General features: G+C 44.2%; 1 protein-coding gene across 5 annotated transcripts in view; it reads right to left on the bottom strand.

Moving 5' to 3' along the window:
• RPS6KA2 (ribosomal protein S6 kinase A2) overlaps positions 1–19954 on the bottom strand; it is a 457145-nt gene that overhangs the window by 182462 nt on the left and 254729 nt on the right. The window lies entirely within an intron of this gene.

Genomic DNA, 19954 nt, shown 5'->3' with positions numbered 1-19954 from the left:
AAAAAAAAAAAAAAAAACTTGCAAAAGGCAAGCGCTCTTACGAAGACTCCTACAAATCAGTAAGGAAAACAAATAGCTCAGTTAAAAATGGCAAAAGATCTACACAGATGATTAACACGATCAAACATATGAACGAACTTCAAACTTACTAATACTTAAAAAATATATTTATAATGTGTCAAACTTCTAAAAATAATAAAATGATGATATTAAGGATTTTGAGAATCTAGAAGAATAAACATCTCAGATACCTCAGGTAACACTACTACAAATGTAAATGCATAGAACTGCTGTTCATGCCATTGAGCTGGCAATTCCATTTCTGAGAATTTACCCTAAGAAAATAAAAGTGCGTGGAGAAGTCTGTGTTCAAAACTACTTGTCATAGGAGTCTTAGTAATATAAAAGCTGAAATAAATTTAATATTTAAAATGTATGATTAACTAAATAAAGCTTACTCTACTTGATGTGTGACCATTACATTTGCATGTGTGGGAAATTTAATGGTGAAGATAAAATTCTGAAAATATAGTAGTAAGTAATATGAAACAGTTTCTAGAAGGTGATTCAAATTTTTAAAGAACTGCACATATGTATACATGAAGAAAGAATAAGAGGAAATCAAAAATTTAACAGGAGTTATTTTAAAGTAGGAGGTGTTAAATAATTTGAGTTTTTAAAAATTCATTTCCCTCATACTTTTCACAATCAAATGTGTCATTTTAGTAATCAGAACAAACATCTTATAAAAAATTGTCAGATGTTTGTTCTGATTACTAAAGGTCAGACATAAAAAATATGTCCAAACACATTGACTTTTCAAAGATCTGTCCTAAAATATCACTTTCATAGTGCTTTTGTGCTATAAGGTTCTCAGAACGCCAAAGTCATTTCCATCCAATATTTATTGAGATGCAAAGAAGTAAAAAGGTAAAAAGATAAAAGAGGCAGAATAACAACAGAAGGAGATCCGGCACGTGGGTGTGGGATTCTAGCATTCGCTTTCAAATTAACTCGTTCTGGGACTTAAGCCAAAGGTCTTGGTCTTGGCTTTCTCATCCAAGGAAACAAAGAAGTTGAAATGAATATTTTTTGTTTGTTTGCTGGTTTTTTGAGACCGAGTCTCATCCTGTCATCCAGGCTAGAGCGTGGTGGCCAGATCCCAGCTCACCACAACCTCTACCTCTCAGGTTCAAGCGATTCTCATGTTTCAGCCTCCTGAGTAGCTGGGATTACAGGCACACACCACCATACCCAGCTAATTTTTGTAATTTAGCAGAGACGGGGTTTTGTCATGCTGGACAGGCTGGTCTTGAACTCCTGACCTCAAGTAATCCAACCGCCTCAGCCTCCCAAAGTGCTGGGATTGCAGGCATGAGCCACCGCGCCTGGCCAAAATGAATAATTTTGAATGCAGTTTTGTACCCTAAAGTTCTATGAGGCTATTTCATAATTCCCCCAAAAAAGCCAAGTTCAATGACAGCAAAGCTGCCCAGGGAAGCAGCTGGGTCCTACAACAGCACAGACTGCGCCTGTCCACTGGGGCTTCAATCCCTAGATATGCTTGTGACCGTGAGCCCTTTCTCCTCCCTGAAATGTAGAAAGGCACTACAGTCACAGCTGGTTCTATTTTGCCACTCACAGGCTGACACGTATTTTTATGCATTAGTAACCTTGAGGATTCTCAACCTCTCAGTGACGTGAGTCAAACAAACACATTTAATGTTTCTAAGGAGAGAATCCAGTCAAGTGTAAAATGATATTAAGGATGACATTCTGTCCTCACATGATCTACCAGTCAAGGGAGACAGAAAGGTATGAAGGAGTAAGGGTGGGCGCACATAATACAACTTGGAAGAAAACTCCCTTCGATGTATTGCCCGTAAAGGAACGGGGTTCCCGCATCTGTCAGTCCCCAGGCAAGCAAATCCAAGCCCAGCCACAGGCCACGACCTCTGAAAGTGGAATGGCTTTTAGAACCTAGTGTAGTAGTATCCAACCAGTTTTTTAAAGCTGAAAATAAGATAACGCAAGGTTTGGATATAGAAATCCTTGGAGTGTCATTGGTATCTCATGGCATAGAAAGGGAAAGGCTTTCAATGGGGTTTAAACATGCGATTCGCGCTGTGATGCCAGGGAAACTGCACTCACCAGTTGACGTGCAGGAGGTTAGGCAGGCGGGGCGCTCTTCAGACAGGGGCCACAGGCCATGGGGAAGACGGGAGGTAAGGTCCAGGCAATGACCAAGGTAGGAGGTAGGTTGCGTTTACAGTCAGTAACACTCTATGTGATGGTTAATACTGAGTGTCAACTGGATTGGATTGAAGGAGGCAAACTATTGTTCCTGTGTGTGTCTGTGAGGGTGTTGCCAAAGGAGATTTACATTCAGCTCAGTGAACTGGGAGAGGCAGACCCACCCTCAATCTGGGTGGGCACCATCTAATCAGCTGCCAGTGAGGCTAGAATAAAGCAGGCAGGAGAAAACGAAGCGCAGACTGGCTGAGTCTCCCCACCTTCATCTTTCTCCTGTGCTGGATGCTTCGTGCCCTCGAACATCAGGCTCCAAGTTCTTCAGCCGTTGGACACCGGTGGTTTGCCAGGGGCTCTCAGGCCTTTGGCCACAGACTGAAGGCTGCACTGTTGCTTCCCTACTTTTGAGGTTTGGGACTTGGACTGGTCCACCACTGGCTTCCTTGTTCCTCAACTTGCACAAGGCCTGTAGTGGGACTTTACCCTGTGATCGCGTGAGTCAGTTCTCCCTAATAAAGTCCCTCCACATATACATCTATCCTATGAGTCCTGTCCCTCTAGAGAACTCTGACTCATACACTCTGTGGGGAAACACTGGGCCTGAATACAGGACGCAAGCAGGGTGGGGGGTAAGTGGGGTGGGGGGTAAGCGGGGTGGGGGGTAAGTGGGGTGAGGGGTAAGTAGGGTGAGGGGTAAGTGGGGTGGGGGGTAAGCGGGGTGGGGGGTGAGCATGGTGGGGGTTAAGTGGGGTGAGGGGTAAGCGGGGTGGGGGGGTGAGCATGGTGGGGGTTAGTGGGGTGGGGGTTTCCACCGAGCTCCTTACTGCAGAAGCAGCAGAGCTGTCCCTAGGACGGACAAGCTACGTAGGGGTGAGGGGGACAGATGCACCAGTTGGGAGTTAGAGAGAGGGCCTGGGTGACGGGTGCCTGCGATGTCAGGCACAGCCATGGGAGCAGATGGAGAAAGGAGATGGGGAGGGGCCACAGATGCTGAGCACCGCCCATGGTGTTCACCCACAAAAACTAGACAAAGTGAGATGGAGACAAAGAAAAAGAAGTAAGATAGTGCACGCTACGGGAGGCAAGAGAGGGACACAGGTGACTGGGCGCACGGGCTATACAGGGTAAGCTGAAAGAATGGAGTCTTTAGAGGGCAGAGCTGGTGGCGAGGCCCCTGTGAGGCCCCAGAGGACACAGCTCTCGAGGCGAAAGGGACTTGGCAGGTGGAGACAGCTCTTCTCTGAGGAGGTGGCAGTCACTGAAAGGAGAGAAAAAGGACAAAAGACAAATGTGAAGCCAACACCTGGCAGCCAGGTCATGGGGGCCACTTGAGCCTCTCCACAGGACACAGAGCTAGGGAAAAGGATGCTGGTGGAGGGGATACGGGGCTGCAGGGTGGAGGAGGAACTGGCTGAAGGAGGAAGAGCATCTCTTCTTCTGGGAAAAAATAGGAGGAGGATTGGTATACAGATAGAGACATTTAGTATAAAAAGAAAATTTAAGTGATTTTGAAAATGATCTTTCTGCAATGCAATGATTGTGGAGTTGGTAATAGGCACGGTTACAGCTCTAATAGATACTGTGGGCAATCCTAAATTTTCATGAATTTTTCATGGATTTCAGTAGTCGCCCCAAAATGACCATTTCATATTATTAAACATCAGAGACAAGAAATATCCAACGGGCGACAGCATTGTTGAGAAGAGAATAGAAAGGGATTTCTGGAGCCCACGGGTGGTGAGAGGCTCCAGTTTACGGGGCTCTGCTCTCTGGTGTGCCAGCCCCAGCCGGGCACCATGCTATAGCTGGTTTTCATCACCCAGTTCCTGACGGAATCACTGCAATCATGCAACAGACCGAGCTTTTGTGCAAATGGTATTTTCTCCTCTATTAAAATGTTCTACTCTGTTCCCATCTAAATGGGTCCAGGGGCAGTCGCAGACACCTGCAGTTGCACGGAGGCATGGTTTGATTTCACGTGGCTCCTGATGATAGTAATTGTTGCTGTTATTTGCCTTACTATTTCACCTCTCAGGCAGAAAGAAAGTAAACAAAACACTTCTCAGGAGAGAGGGGGGACAAGGGAAGAAAGAAGACATTGTGGGAGCGAATCAGAGCATAGGACAGCATTTGTTGAGCCGTTCTGATTTCCTTTGATGCTTTCCCACCCTGCTGTTCAGGATAAAGCCTTGTTCTCCTCCTAAGCCTGGTATGGAAAGAGTCCCTACGGGGGCAGACAGACCATGCTTTCAGTTTCTTATAGGCGTTTATGTTCTTACAGGAACAGTTGAGAGAGGCTTAAGGCGGAATTAAATGGTTTGCAAAATTAAGACTGGATTCTCTACCACGTAAATAGGCAGGGACAAGAAAGGAATAAAAATACAAGTCACATTTGGAGCTAATGACATTTCAAAACCAATTCTGGATGGAGAGGTTGGAATCAGATGACCCTTTGAACTTGAAGATATTTGGCGAAACAGCCTGGAGTGTCTCCATCAAGCACTGAGTCACGGGTGGCTGGTGTGGGTAGACACTCTAAGCATTTTGGCTCTAAGCGCCTCTGTTTATACAACATTCTTTCCCATCGTGTCAGGAACAGGAAGCCTGTTTTCTTTGAGATAATGGAGTCAGGAAGAGAAATGATGTCCCAACTCTAGATTTTGTAGCAGTCCAGGAAACAACAAGGGTTTTCTTTGTATAAGGACACAGCACCTCTCTTTCCTGTCTCGCTTCTGTCTTCCCTCCATCCTTGTATTCCGCAGCTGACCAGGACTCAGCTCATGCCCATCAGACACAGTTCACTCTCAGGTGGTCCCCCAGGTGGGGCTGAAATGGTGAGGTGCCCGATGCCCAGGCAGGGCTCAGCCTAGCATGTCTCAGGGGTTATCACTGCTTGTCTAGGTTTAAAACTAGTGTCTCAGTTTTGGTGATTAAAATCTCCAGGATAAATTTCATCCTAAGAAATAACTGAAGATTCCAGAGCTGGGGTCACCTGGTGCATGTCATATGTAAACACCCACTCTCGCAGCACTGGATTGGTATCAAGGACTGAGAGTAGGTAGAGGTTTTTAGAAAGGTAAATTCTGCAAACTACAGACAGGGAGACTGGAAATTAGCTTGACAGCCTCTCAGCGAGGAAGCGGCCATCAGCAGTCATCAGGAGAGTTTTATGAAATCTATGCTGATTTCCTTCTCTCCTCTGATGAGGGTACCAGATGGGTAGATGTGGGGAAATGGTAAACAGTGTCTCTGGTTTTCAGGAAGAATTTAACAAGGTTTTCTCATTATGTACAACAAATAAAATGAACAAATGATGACTGGCAGATTAATAGCTGCCTCAACCAAAGGGAAGTCATTAATCACTCCATGTCAACCAGGACGGCGGTTCCAAGGGCGCCCTCCCGCCTCCACCATTCAGCCTTCTCAGCGCCAGGGGAAGCAGGAAGCTTCGGGACACTGGGAAGACAGCACAACACTTGCAGGATGGCGGGATACACATCTTTAAGAACACCAACCAACTGGACGTAGGAATTTAAGAACAAAATAAGAGAGTACATGTAATGTCTTACTCTATTAAACAAAAAGCAAATAAGCTGCCGGGGGAGGGGCCCGATGAGCAAGCAGTGTTAGCCCAATAGGCGCTCAGTAATGTAAGGATTGCCGACGTGCTGCGGGAAACGATGCAGGCTTCGGTGTACGTCTGCCCAGGGCAGGCCTCCTTCCCATGCCATCTCCACCCTCTATGTGCCACTCTCAAGGCCTAGAGCAAAAGCCACCTCCTCCCTGAGCCCTGCCTGACCTCCTCCTCAGAGTAGCTCCTTCCATCATGAATGCAATGAACACCCAGCCTCCTCCTCTGCATGCTGGTGAGGGTGCTGGGGTTTTTTGTTTTTGTTTTGAGACAGAGTCTTACTCCATAGGTGAGGCTGGAGTGCAGTGGTGCCATCATAGCTCACTGCAGCCTTGAACTCTTGGGCCCAAACCATCCTCCTGTCTTCAGCCTCCCAAGTAGCTGAGACTTACAGGTGCACCACCACGCCCAGCTAATTTACTTTTGGTTTTGGTGCAGACACGGTCTCACTATGTTTCCCAGACCAGTCTCAGGAGCTCATGTGATCTTCCTGCCTCAGCCTCCCAAAGTGCTGGGATGACAGGCATGAACCACCGTGCCCAGCTAAGGTTACTGTTTAACATCTGGCTTCCCAAGTGGACCGTGGGCTCCAAGAGCACAGACAATATCTGTCTTATTCTCTCAGATGCTTAGCCAGGCAATGCCTGGCGCCTTATAGAAACTCATCAAGGCATGCTCCATGAAGATAAATGAATGAGTCACCGCCATCAGATGTGATTTTCTTCCTATCCGAATTCACCTGGCTTTCCTGTTCGACACACTGTCTTGGGACTCCAGATGGGTTTTGAGATCCTTTAGTGCAGGAAGTGTGCCTGATTAATCTCTGAATAAGAACCTACCAGAGTACCATATCTAAAGACTGGTTGCATAAAAAACTATGAGAAGAAAAGGATAATTCTTTTAACATACAAGTTGCTATACTTGCCCTATTTTCAGGACTAAATAATATAGTTGCATGTTGCATATTTAAAGTAAAGTGAAATTTCAGATGTGTAGACATCAGTGAAAGAAGCTCCTTGCACAAAGTGAATGGAAATGACAAATGGAATATGCAAGCATTCTGAAATTGGTCTTATCAAAATCAGTAGGAAATTAAATTTTAAACTCAAAGTCATTCTTATTATATTTTCCCTATTGAAATTCATCTTGCTTTTGCCTGTAGGCAGGGAGCAATTTATTAAAATATGCTGCATATCCAATATTTCTTAAACAAACAAACAAAATCTCTTACACTCAGCTCAGAAAGATGGTGATAGATGAAGGAAGAATTACAAGTATTAAAAAAGAAGAAAAAGAAAAAACAATTAACTACATGGTCTATCTGGGATCCTGACTGATGATTCCATTCAGATAATATTTCTTGGGTATGCACAGGCCACATTACATTACAGAGAGAAAATGATAAAAATCAAGCTACATTTCTCTACTTGCAAGCAAATTATATACTAGCAGGTACATACAATACACAAAATGCTCTTAAATCCAAATAAATCACATTTTCATGAAGCAAATACAGACAGCTTAAATCTCCACAGCAGTCCATTGGTTACGAAGCGCTTCTACATAAAACACCTTATTTAATTTGAAAGTTAAGTTAATCTAGTTAGATTAAAGAGCTGTATCAATCACAAGTTGTCTCCAAAAGCTACTGGGAGCATAAAAAACCAAGTAGAGCTATAATAATATTGAGGAAAAAAAAACCCAACAAGATAAAGGTAGGAGAGTCTTGCTGTATAGCTATCAAAACTTATTTTAAACTTATGGTTAATGGGACAGTGTGGTTTTGACACAGGTTACACAAATGAAATAGAATAGAGCCAGAAATAGACTCCATCCCCATAGGGAATCGTGCAAGTTCCACGGTGGCCTTGTGGGTAAATGGGGAAAGAATAAACAATACAATACAGGGCACTCACGAAATTGGTTATCTTATTGAAAAAGCAGAAAACAAAACCAGCTCCATTCTTTAGACTGCACAAAGAATGCAAGTCATTAAAGACCAAAGTGTTAAAAATAAAACTTTGAAAATTCTAGATAACAGATTATTTTTATGACTTCAGAGTGAGGACAGACTTCTTAATTAAGACACAGAAGGCATGTAATGTACAGAAAAGGATGAATCAATTCAGCTACATACAAATTTAAAACTTCTGTATAAAAAGTTTAAAAGATTGGCCACAAACTTGATGGCATTTACAATGCACGTAACTGATGAAGAGTTATTACACAGAATATGTAAAGAACTCCTATCAATTAACTAAAAGAGACAGAGAAAAGGAGAATAGGAACACTGTATAGATGGGGAACTCAAAGAGAAATTACAAACGCCCCTGACATGCAAAGGGAGTCTGACCACGCTGGTCGTCAGGCAGTGAGCGGTCTAGCCTCAGTGGGACACCATCTCACACACAGCAGGTGGGCAGCGGCTCAATGCCGGAAGCGCTGCCAACAGTAAGGAGGGAGAGGATGAGCACTCACATCTACTGCTGCTGGGAATGCAGCTTATATGACTACTTTGGAAGAGAATATTTACTAGAGTTGAAGGTCGTGTGCTCCATGATCCAGCAATCTCACTCCCAGGCATATATATACCCTAGAGAACCTCCCGCAACACCTGCCCCTACTGTGCTCACAGGACGGATGCACAAGATGGTTCACAGAAGCACTGCTCTCAGCAACACCAGAAGGAGCAAGCATCCAGCCAAAGGGCAACTGACAGAGGAGGGCCGGCACAGTCAGATGAAATGCCACACAGAGCAAACATAGGAACCAAGCCCTAGCCGTCAGCCTGGATACAGCTCATGAATACAATATGGAACAAGGTGCATTAGTGTACACACGAGGTGACTCAATTTATATGACATGTAAACTGCAAAAAACAATACAGTGTTTAGGATACACACAATAAAACAGGAAGAAATAAACAGAAGTGGTAGACATCAAATCCAAGGCAATGGTAGCCTCGGAGTGGGAGGAAGAAGGATGAGGGGGGAGCCATAAATGGTGTTCAACTGTGTCAATAACTTCTTCATTTCTTAAGCTGAATTTATGGATGCATAGGTGTTACTTATGGTATTTTCATTCCTAAAAATGTCTAAAATATTTCATAAGAAAAACTTGAAAAGGGCTCAAGTCAACATTTCTGTTCACTGGGTTGAGGAAGTTTCCTGCAGGCCAATGAGCTAGCCACAGTGAAAATCCGGAGAGAGAGAGGTGTTGGCCAGGGGCCCCTAGGAGCCCATTCTGCTTTCACCTTCTAGATGAGTTCGTTCAAAGACGAAGAGACCTCAACATATGGAAATGTAAACATTCACTTAAATCCACGTGTTCAGCGTCAAGTTCTGACATGACCTTAGTCTAAAAGGGATCTGGCTGGGATATCAAGAACCAAACATCACAGATTCAGAAAGAGCCTTCCCTCTGCTGCCTTCCTGTCTATGGCCTCTGCGTGATGCATGTTATAGTTTCTAAGGGACAGGGAAGCTTCGCTGAGATCACTGCATCTGCTCTCGGCTTGTGCGGGCCATAGCACTTCCAAGAAAGATCACGCTCCTTAGCATAATTAAACCAGAAACTCAGTGCAGCCTCAGAGTGTGCGGGGTGGGGAAGGGCTCTGGGAGGCCAGGTAGTGACTTCCTCCAGCCCAGAATCCGCCAGCCACATGGGATGTGGTGTGGCACACGGGATTGAAAGGCTTCCTTTGCCCTTATAAATGGGATTCGCATGGGGGCAGTTACCGACCAGTCACTTGCTGGAGTGGAGGGTGCCTGGGTAAAGGGCTTGGGCGTGGAAGTGCAGGTTGCCGAGGGAGTCCTGGGAGAGAACTTGATGGGAGATGCTTCCATCTGGACCACACCTGTCATTGGGAGGGCACCGTGAACGTGGCTGGCACATGCTGGGCAATCTAAGGCTCAGGTTAGACAAACTCACAGGCATAGGAAGGATCCTGAATATTGCAAGGTTGTGGGAGGGAGGCCGGAGAATGGCTGTGGCCCGGGTATGTCAAGTAAATGCCCCCATACCGTTGTTTGCAGTATCAAGTCGGGGGGTCGGGGGAGCCAAAGACCCTTCAACACCTGCCAAACGGGCAGTGCAGGTCATTTCAGGCAGAAACGGATCATCGCAAAGCTGACATGTTGGAAGGGGTGAGATTACAGCTAAGAACTTCTCCAACTCACCCTGATGTGCCCTCCTAGAAGTCAAAGGACGGGACTATGAAACCAGAATAAAGTCCACGTCAAAGTGTTTAAAAATGGAAAGAAGTGATAGTAAAATTAAGAAGAGCTCCATCCCGATTAACCCTCTGTGGAAAAGCTCCAGAGGAGGTGACTCTTCCAGTGGAACGTTTTTAACTGTGACAACACTATGTAAATTACATCTGTACCAACACATTCCCCTGTGGGCAGCTGTGTGGAGGGGGGATGGGGCAAGGGATCTAGGAAATAAGTCTTTTCACATCAGTGTTTGGAGGTTTCAGGGTTTACTTGAATTGAAACATAACAGCTCACTAATAAAAAATGAGGAACGTCTTACTTTCTTTTTAAAACTTTTCCCCCAAAAGGCTTGCTTATGTGATCTATTTGGGGGTTTGGAATGAGCATGTGGAAAACTCAAAAAAAAAAAAAAGAAAGAAAAATTCAGAAATTAATAAAGACATAAAATCCGTATTTCATAATGGCCAGCGTAGTGCATGTTTCCCCGTAACTGGGGTAGATGAAGTTGCCGGAGCTAGGTTCACTGGGGACCGTAAGGGAGGTTCCCGGGTAAGGTCATCCACAGCTTGGGGAGGCGGCGTCCAGCCACCTCATACTCCGTGCCTCAGGCCTTACCTGCAAGTCAGATTTCTAAAAGTCCTTCCGTCATGGGCTCGCTGTGAGGATTCAACATAAATATGGACAGTGCTCAGAACATGGGGCGTCTGACATTTGGAGCAGCAAACTGTTATCAAACCCTCATATTTCCACAGCAAAACAACGATCCACACTAATGGAGGGGAAGAAGGAGGAGACTACGAGCCCTTCCCATCCAATGCAATCTGCCAGGCTCTGCAGGCCAGCGCCACAGGCTCTCCCACAGCTGGCCCCTAGGCCCCTCCCCCTCCCCTCACTGCCACGTGGCGCTCTTCACTGGAATATCCTTCCATTCCTGCAGTCAAGGTCTGAACCCCTCCTGCGTCTCCTAGAGCCACCTCCAACCGGATTCTGGTGGGAGCTGCTGCAACCTGCAACCAAGTCATCTGCACAGGGGCCGTGGCCCTCAAGGGGCCTGGGTGTTGCCAGTAGATCCGTGTTCGTTTTATGAATGACCTTCCTCCCCTCTACAGCCATATTGTGTTTGAAATCTACAACATGCTTGTGATATCCAGTCTTAGAGCATTTACAATAATTTCAAGACAATGTCTCTATCTCCTTAATTAGATTACAAGCTCCTTAAAAGGCAACCTTTGGGTGGTCACATAGCCTGAAAGACAAATGAGACTGAATACAAGGGTGTGAATGTTCTGTTTGATGATTAAATGTGCTTATTAAGACTTAATCCAATTAAATTATTGGGATTGATATCTATAAGTCTCTAGTAGACGTTCCTATTTAAGTTTTAAAACATCATGCTTCCTATCTAGGCACGTAAAATGCCATGTGACATTAGAACCAAAAATTAGCACGTAGAATATGATTGGCATGTGAAATGTGATGTGATATTAGAGCAAGAAATTAATGTGTAGAGTATGAATTAATGTGAAAGGGCCATGTGAGGCAGCATTTTAAATAGAAATGCATACGCACACTTCCCTTCATGCATTCAACTGAGATCTTTCAAAGGTGGCATCAAAATAAAAACAGCACACAAATTTTATGGAAAAGAGAAAACCAAAAGATTGTTTTCTGTGGTGATAAGACCTGAAATGAAAACACATGAGCAATGGTTGAGATATAAAGGCATGACGCTGCCCAGGGGGGCTGCGACCAAAATAGAGAGCTTTTTACTTTGCAGGTTGATGTGATTTAGTCTAAGGCACTAAATCAGCACCTGTTATCAGATCACCGGCTTTGGGTCCCGATTTCCTTCTGCCAGCAAAGCACCTTGATGAGTGTCTACAAGAGGACAAAGGCAGCACAACGCCGCCCATGGTAGGATTGAGGGGCTGCACACATTACACTCCTTGACACTTTTATTATAGCTACAGCCTGAGGATGCAGTTCCAACTACTGCCCTTACGAAAATAAAATGGTGCACACTATATAAGACCATTTAAATAGACCAGAGTTCAGCCAGCTGGACTCCATTTCTTTTTAGACCCACAAGATCAGAGTGCTTGCTAGAGAGGTAATATGATTTCCTTGGAAACACGCTCACCTGTACACCATGAAATAACCAAAGCTGAAGAGACCCCTTGCCTTCCTTGCTCGATTACACAAGAAAAACAAAAGCAAAAAGGACCTGGTATAGTGAATTTAATTCTGAACAAACATATCCTGAATACAACTCCCTGCTGAAAATTTGAGCATCTAAGCAGGTTTGTGTAGGCACTTCAAAGTGACTGCAAATTACAGTGGAATGATATGGATAACACAGAAGTTATGGCATTTCTGCTATAAGCAATACCATCAAGAAAATGAAAAGACAACCCACAATGGGGAAAAGTATTTGCAAATAATATGCCTGAGAAGGAACTAGTATCTAGAATATATAAATAATTCTTCTAACTCAACAATAAAAAGATAAATTGCCCCATTTTAAAAAATGGGCTAGGGACATGATTAGACATTTTTCCAAAGATATACAGCCAATAAAAACATGAAAAGATGCTCAACATCATTTGTCATCAGAGAAATGCAAATCAAAACCACAAGGTTGCACCACTTCATACCCACCAGGATAGCTGCATTCAAAAGGTAAACAATAACAAGTGTTGGGGAAAAAAGGGATCCCAGCCAGGCACAGTGGCTCATGCCTGTAATCCCAGCACTTTGAGAGGTGGAGGCGGGTGGATCACCTGTGGTTAGGAATTCAAAACCAGCCTTGATCAACATGATGACACCCCATCTCTACTAAAAATACAAAAAGTAGCTGGGTGTCATGGCATCTGCCTGTAATCTTGGCTTCTAGGGAGACTCAGGCAGGAGAATCGCTTGAACCCGGGAGGCAGAGGTTGCGGTGAGCTGAGATCGCACCATTGCACTCCAGCCTGGGTAACAAGAGGGAAACTATGTCTCAAAAAAAAAAAAAAGCATTGCTCTATTGCTGCTGGTGGGAGTGTACAATGTAGCAATCACTTTAGAAAATGGTCTAGAAGCTCCTCAAAAGCTCAAACATAGAGTTGTCATATGACCCAGCAATTCCACTCCTAGGTATAAACCCAGGAGAAATAAAAACATATGTCCACATCAAAACCTATACAAAAATGTTCATGGCACCATTAGTCACAATAGCCAAAAAGTGGGAACAACTGAAATGTCTATTAACTTAGTAATGGATAAATAAAATGCAGTATATCCATGCAGTGGAATATTACTTGGCAATAGAGAGAAATATCAGCTGCAACATGAATGAGCCTTGAAAATATGAGGCTAAGTGAAAGAAACCAGCCACAAAACCTCACACTGTATGATTCCATGTATATGAAATACTCAGAACAGGCAACTCTATGGAGACAGAAAATGGATGTAGGGCTGCGGGGGGTCGTGGAGGGGAAAAGGGGGACAGGGTTCTGTTCTGAAGTGATGAAAACATTCTAGATGTAGTAACTGTTGCACAACCTTGCGAATATACTAGAAACAAGGAATTGTACACTTCAAATGGGTGAACTGTTTGGTATGTGAATTAGATCTCAAAGCTATACACAGAAATAAAAACAAAAAAATGTTACAACATTCAGGGCAATTTGGAGCAAAACAAATACTAAGATAGTTCTTAAGAAGGGACTTTCCTTTAGCCCCGTGTGGTGGCGTGTGCCTGTTGTCCCAGCTACTCAGGAGGCTGAGGCAGGAGGATCGCCTAAGCCAGGAGGTGGAAGCAGCAGGGAGCCATGATCGTGCCCCGGCACTCCAGCTGGAGCAAGAAGGCAAAACCTTGTCTCAGAAAAAAAAAAAAAAAAAAAAAAAAAAAAAAAAGAGAAAGAGAGAGAGAGAGAGAAAGAGAGAGGGAGAGAGACCGTCTTGGTGCCTTTTACTATAGCACACCTTGAAGAATGGAGGGGAGTGCCTTCTTCCACACTTCTAGCTTTCATTCTGAGTCCATACTCAGGAACGATTGAGAATTTTTCACAAAGACTCCCAGGAGGCAATGGCTTAGTATATGATAAGCAATTTCCTCAGGATATTTGCTTCCTGGCAACAAAAGAAAATTTAGAATGCAAACAATACAGCATATTTTGAGATGGAGTCCCCAAGGGGTAGACAATGCTTCTCTTAGCCGCTGTATAAAACAGGCTAGAAGTTGGATAATCTTATTTGTAGGGTGGTAACCAATATCTCTATATCCAGTGAATTCAATCCAATTTGGTGCGACAAAAATTAAAAATGTTTGACTCAAAATTCTTACATCTAATCTGACAACAATCCATCGGCGCATGAAAAAATAAAATTCCCATTTAAGAATTTCTAGTTAATGAATTCACGATTATTTCCCTCCGAGAGGAAGACAAAATCAGGAGTAAGTTTAGAGTCTCAGGGAAAGCATAACACTTTGATTACTGTTTAAATCATAAAGGCATTTAAAGCATTTCTCCCTGGGTACCATTCAGACGCAGGCAACATTCAGCTCAAGTGCCTCATGGCTTTTTTCCTATGAGGCTTACAGTATGGTCCCTCACACGGTTTCTATTTCTATTCTGCTTCGAGGAAAGATTTTCTCAACCTTTTTAGGGCTCCAGCACTGGCTCATGGTGGATAGTGAGATATTCTTTAGATGTTTGTTCAGTTTTTTCTATTTAGGCCCAAAGTCATGTTTATTCACAAATCCAAACAACCAGCAAGCTAAGGTTATCTTTTTCATGTAGAATATTTATAAAAGAAATCAATGAATAAACAACTTAAGAGTGGGGAATGACTCTGAAGGGAACTTTCCGGAATATGTCATAGGCTCAGCCCCACTTCAACCCCATCTCCACTGTGGTTGGGAAAATTATCAAGCCGGAGAAACAGCAGTGGGTTCTGTTTACTTCACTCTAGGACTAAGGGATGGAAATACAGGGAGAGCCAAGTAAGGAAGTTGTGACTCACTTCCTCCTCCTGGATAAACGTCTGCACAGACTCTAGACTCCTAGTTTTCAAACCGGGGTTCAAGAGGACCCTAAGTTCCATGGAGTGCGAGGTACTACAGAGACAAAGCAGGTGCCCCCAAAGAGTGGCTCTTTCTGAATAAGATGTTTAAAAAACTGGGTTCCGGGTATGAGATAAATGGCAGAACCTTGATTTAGATCTACTTTCAGGCTTATTACAGAAGGATCTGTTGGGCTGTCTGGGGTGTGACTGGATGATTCTCATTATTTTTCTATGGTTAATATTGTTACAGTTGCTGTGGTGTACTGCAATGTTTGGTATTTATATCAATGACTCAGGAGCACTGAGACACTGGTATACTGAATTATCAAAAGTTTATTGATTTATTTATTTTGAGACAGAGTTTTGCTCTTGTTGCCCAGGCTAGAGTGCAATGGTTACAATCTCGGTTCACTGTAACCTCCACCTCCCGGGTTCAAGCAATTCTCCTGCCTCAGCCTCCCAAGTAGCTGGGGTTACAGGTGCACACCACCATGCCTGGCTAATTTTTTATTTTTAGTAGAGGTGGGGTTTCTCCATGTTTGTGAGGCTGGTCTCAAACTCCTGATCTCAGGTGATCTGCCCGCCTTGGCCTCCCAAAGTGCTGGGATTACAGATATGAGCCACCCTGCCCGGCTCAAAAGTTTAATTTTATTTAGAAACATTTTAGTGTCAAGTATATTTTATTAATCTGTAGTTATTCAAAAACGGGAAATTTATAAACTGGAACACTCAGGCAACTGGAAAACATCTTCTATACTTATCAGCTTCCTAGTACTTATTCTTCTAATCATTCCTACTTGTTTTCTCATTCTGATTTTTTTTCTCTACTCCTATCTCCTCATTAGATCTCTTGCTATTTTGTTCAACATGAGATCTTTTATGACCAAATAGCTTGCTAGAAACAGCAATGCTTCATGGTAAATGGCACGAGAGAAAGATGTTCTGAAATGGTTACATAAGCATGCGTGGCATCAACTGCAGCATAAGGGACATCATTTGATAAATGTATAAACAGCAAGTCATAAATTATTCTTTTCACTCCGGAGCAGCCTGGCCATATCATGGAAGGTAAATGCAAATGGCCTTCCGCTCCTTTCCCCTGAATAAGAAGACAATCCCACCAACATAGACCACGGTGGCGGGAAGTGGGGCAGGAAATTAATGAGAATTTCTGAATTCTGGGACAGCTAGTGGCCCGTCAGCTGTAGGCAAAAATCAAGGACACAATTCAAAGGAAAGAACTCATGATGGTTAACACAGATAACGCCTATGCAATTGGGTTATACATTTCATGAGGCCAAACACTTAAATATGCATTTAGCATTAAAATGTGTTTCAGGCCGGGCGCGGTGGCTCACGCTTGTAATCCCAGCACTTTGGGAGGCTGAGGTGGGTGGATCACGAGGTCAAGAGATCGAGACCATCCTGGTCAACATGGTGAAACCCCGTCTCTACTAAAAACTACAAAACATTAGCTGGGCATGGTGGTCCGTGCCTGTAATCCCAGCTACTCAGGAGGCTGAGGCAGGAGAATTGCTTGAACCCAGGAGGCGGAGGTTGCGGTGAGCTGAGATCGCGCCATTGCACTCCAGCCTGGGTAACAAGAGCGAAACTCTGTCTCAAAAAAAAAAAAAAAAAAAAAAATGTGTTTCTGCTGATGACCGTGGAGGTCTCTGAAAAGGCTACTTTCACCCAGGGCCCCTCAGGAGTCTTCATCTTCTCCACTGTTTCCTATATTAATAACAAATTCCTTCTGGTAATTTATCAAAACATAATCACTGCAGTTAAAGGTAGTTTATATTTGACCATAAAAGCATATGGAAAGTAGTGGTAAAAAAATGTTACAATGTTTTCATAAAATTCATTCTACCAACGAATATATGCATATGCATTTATTACAGACAGTTGTAACAGAATAGTTTTTTAAACAGGAAAGCCACATGTAATAAGTAATATACTTTTCCTAAAATCAATACTTATTTCTGTCTTTCTTTTTTGAATCCTCATATCTTTAAATTACTATCTGCATATTCTGAATTTTAGCCTAGGAGAGTATTATGAGAACAAGAAGTAGAAAGAAAAAGAACAAAAATGCCCTTAAACCTACTAAACACACTGGAAGAATTATCTATCTGTGATTGCAGACAGATAATACATTTCTTTTTTTCAATGAACGAAATAAATGTAATCCTACTTTTCCCAGTTTACTATCTCAAATAAACTGGTAAAATGGACGAAGCATTTCTACTACATTTTGAAACAAATTTAAAAGTATTATATTTTCCAAATAGACATCCTATTAAGAGACGCCCATATTTTTTACATAGAGCCATTTAGCAGAATTTCAACATGTCCAAAGCTGCTAAATATACCATATTTGCCCATTTATTCTAATGAACCAATAACATAGATACATCACCAGATTCAAGCCCCTCCGCTCAGAAAGTTATCACTAGTTTGTCGCTGCGGAGAAGCTGTTCTGTCTCACTGGTACACACCACCATCATCCAATACGACCTATCCTGCTCCTGGCCAGAGGACCTTTCAGCACTGGATTCCATTTCCTCATCTAGGCCAAGGGAATAATATACTTACCCTCAGGTAAGCTGCTTGTACAGAGTGAATAAGATAAAAATATGTGTGTCACAATGCCTTTATTTGTGTAAAAGAAAATCCAAAGGAAACTGACTTAAACAATAAAATTGCTTGGATCACATAACTGAAATATCCCAAGGTAATATGGACTTCAGGCTCGGGCTGATCAGGGCTCCAATCTCGTTTCTCTGTGGATTTCCCAGCTCTGTCCTCCCATGTGTTGGCACCACCCTTAAGCTGTGTAACTTATGGTCACAGATGGCTGCAAAACTGCAAGTTGGGACTCCATGTTTCCATGTTGCTCCACAGCCACTGGGCAGGGGTCTCAAGCTACATCCTATTTCACTGTCTTCAGCCACATTCTCAACCCTGAGATCATCCCTGTGACCAGGAAAGTGCCATGGGTAGTGCGTACACACCCAGGATGTGGATCTCCCTGGGGAGTCACACAAACACACTAAAGACAAAATTCTCTCAAACCAAGGTAGGCTTGGCTGTCTCCAGCTGTCTCATCCTCTAACTGCACGGAAGAAATACTGTGAGTTAACTAGGCATCCAGCCTGTTCTCCAACATCCCTTTCCAAGGCTTGTTTTGTTCTTTTTCCTCTTATTTTTCATCAGTCTCCCAACGCCAGGATGCAAGGGCCGCAGTCTGAGTGTGAGGGCCAGGGAACTCACTGACCATCTGCGGGCTCTAGGAAGCTGCTGGAAGAGGCTCTTCATGGGAAGCTCAAGGGAGTCTTACCACGTTCTCCCCTGGATGAGCTGTGCGGTGTGGGCAGGTGTGATGGAAGAACAGGGCCCAGGACCTGTCCTTTCCGGCATCTCAGTGCTCTACTCAGACACGTTATCCTCCTTGCAGTTGGTGCACGTGTGAAACTCTAAATTTGTAGCTTTTCCTTAGGAGGAAGATGGCATGCACCCCTGGGTCGCCTAGCAAAGCTATAACGCACTGTGGCTCCTGCAGGTCCGTGGCTCCTGCAGGTCCGTGGCTCCCCTCATGGGCTTGTAACAAGGCGCTCTTCCTCTCGCCCTCCGCGACAGGCCAGGGCGAGGAAAGCAGGACTGAGGAGCTCTGTGCTGGGGCCTTGCTGTCTGACTGCCTCCACCAATCCTACCAGTCAGGCACCGCTTTGCAGAGCCCGTGGGCTGCGCTCGATCTGCCATGCTGCCTGGGCGGCCCTTGCTACCCATGCGCGGGTAGGAAAATGCTGAGCTAAGGTAGCAGGACTTTACAGTTGGGAAGCTCGTCTCCTCCTACATTTGGATCTGTTTTCCCAAGTGGCCACTGCCAAGTTCACTCCACACCAGCCTCTCGCTCTCCATGCCCCTGTCTGCCTGTCCTCCTCCCGCTGGCTCTGTGCACCACTTCCCACCTGTCTGACCCATTCTCCACCCCTCCCCTTCTCTTGTCTTCCTTCTTCCTGTCTCTTCTCTCCCCTCTCCTCCTGCCCCGTAATTATTATTTAAAAAGACAAATGCTTAAGCAGTGTTTCCCAGGCCTCCCAGAGAGAGCTGAGCCAGAGGAACCGGAGCTATCCATTCAAATGGACTTTCCAGGGCCTTTCCCTGCGTTTCAAATACTTAGTAAAAAAGCACGTGTCTGAATTTTCTAAGTTGGAGGGGAAGTTTGATTTAGAGATCAGAAGAAATTCCAGCCCTGGAACACGCCTGCTTTTACCTGGAATCCGTCACTTCCAGTGGTATCTGCGGTTTGACACGAAAGCTCCGACATGCATTTAATAGACCTGCTGATTTGCAGCGCAGCTGTTGCCACCGTTCTGGCAGCCTGGGTGCAGAAGCTAGGAGCAGGGCTGCTGAGAGTTACTAAGACTTCAGTGTAGCAAACAGACTGCAGCATAATGAGAAACATGGAGCTTTTTCAAAGCAATTTTGTCTACTGCTGACATCTGCAAAGCAAGTCACTGAAGGAATCTCAGGTTGCCCCTTACAGAGGAGAGCTCTGACCTGCCTCACTAACCCACACCCTGAGCTACTGTCCCACCTCAGGGTCACACCTCTTCCTAAAAGGTAGCTCAGGCTGAAGATTTAGGAGTCATCTTTGATTTTTCTTGCACGGATGCTGGGTCCAGGCCATCTGCAAGGCCTGTCCAACCTGGTGTCATAAGGCAGCTCTGAGAACTTGCTAGCTCAGCTTCTTCTCTGCCACCCTGCAATCTAATTGCCACATACCACCCAAAACGTCTTTTTTTTT

This window comes from Cebus imitator, unplaced genomic scaffold, assembly GCF_001604975.1.
Source record: "Cebus imitator isolate Cc_AM_T3 unplaced genomic scaffold, Cebus_imitator-1.0 Scaffold389, whole genome shotgun sequence".
Taxonomy (NCBI): Eukaryota; Metazoa; Chordata; class Mammalia; order Primates; family Cebidae; genus Cebus; species Cebus imitator.
The sequence above is the reverse complement of the archived record's forward strand: the minus strand, read 5'-3'. Positions and strand labels throughout refer to the sequence as shown.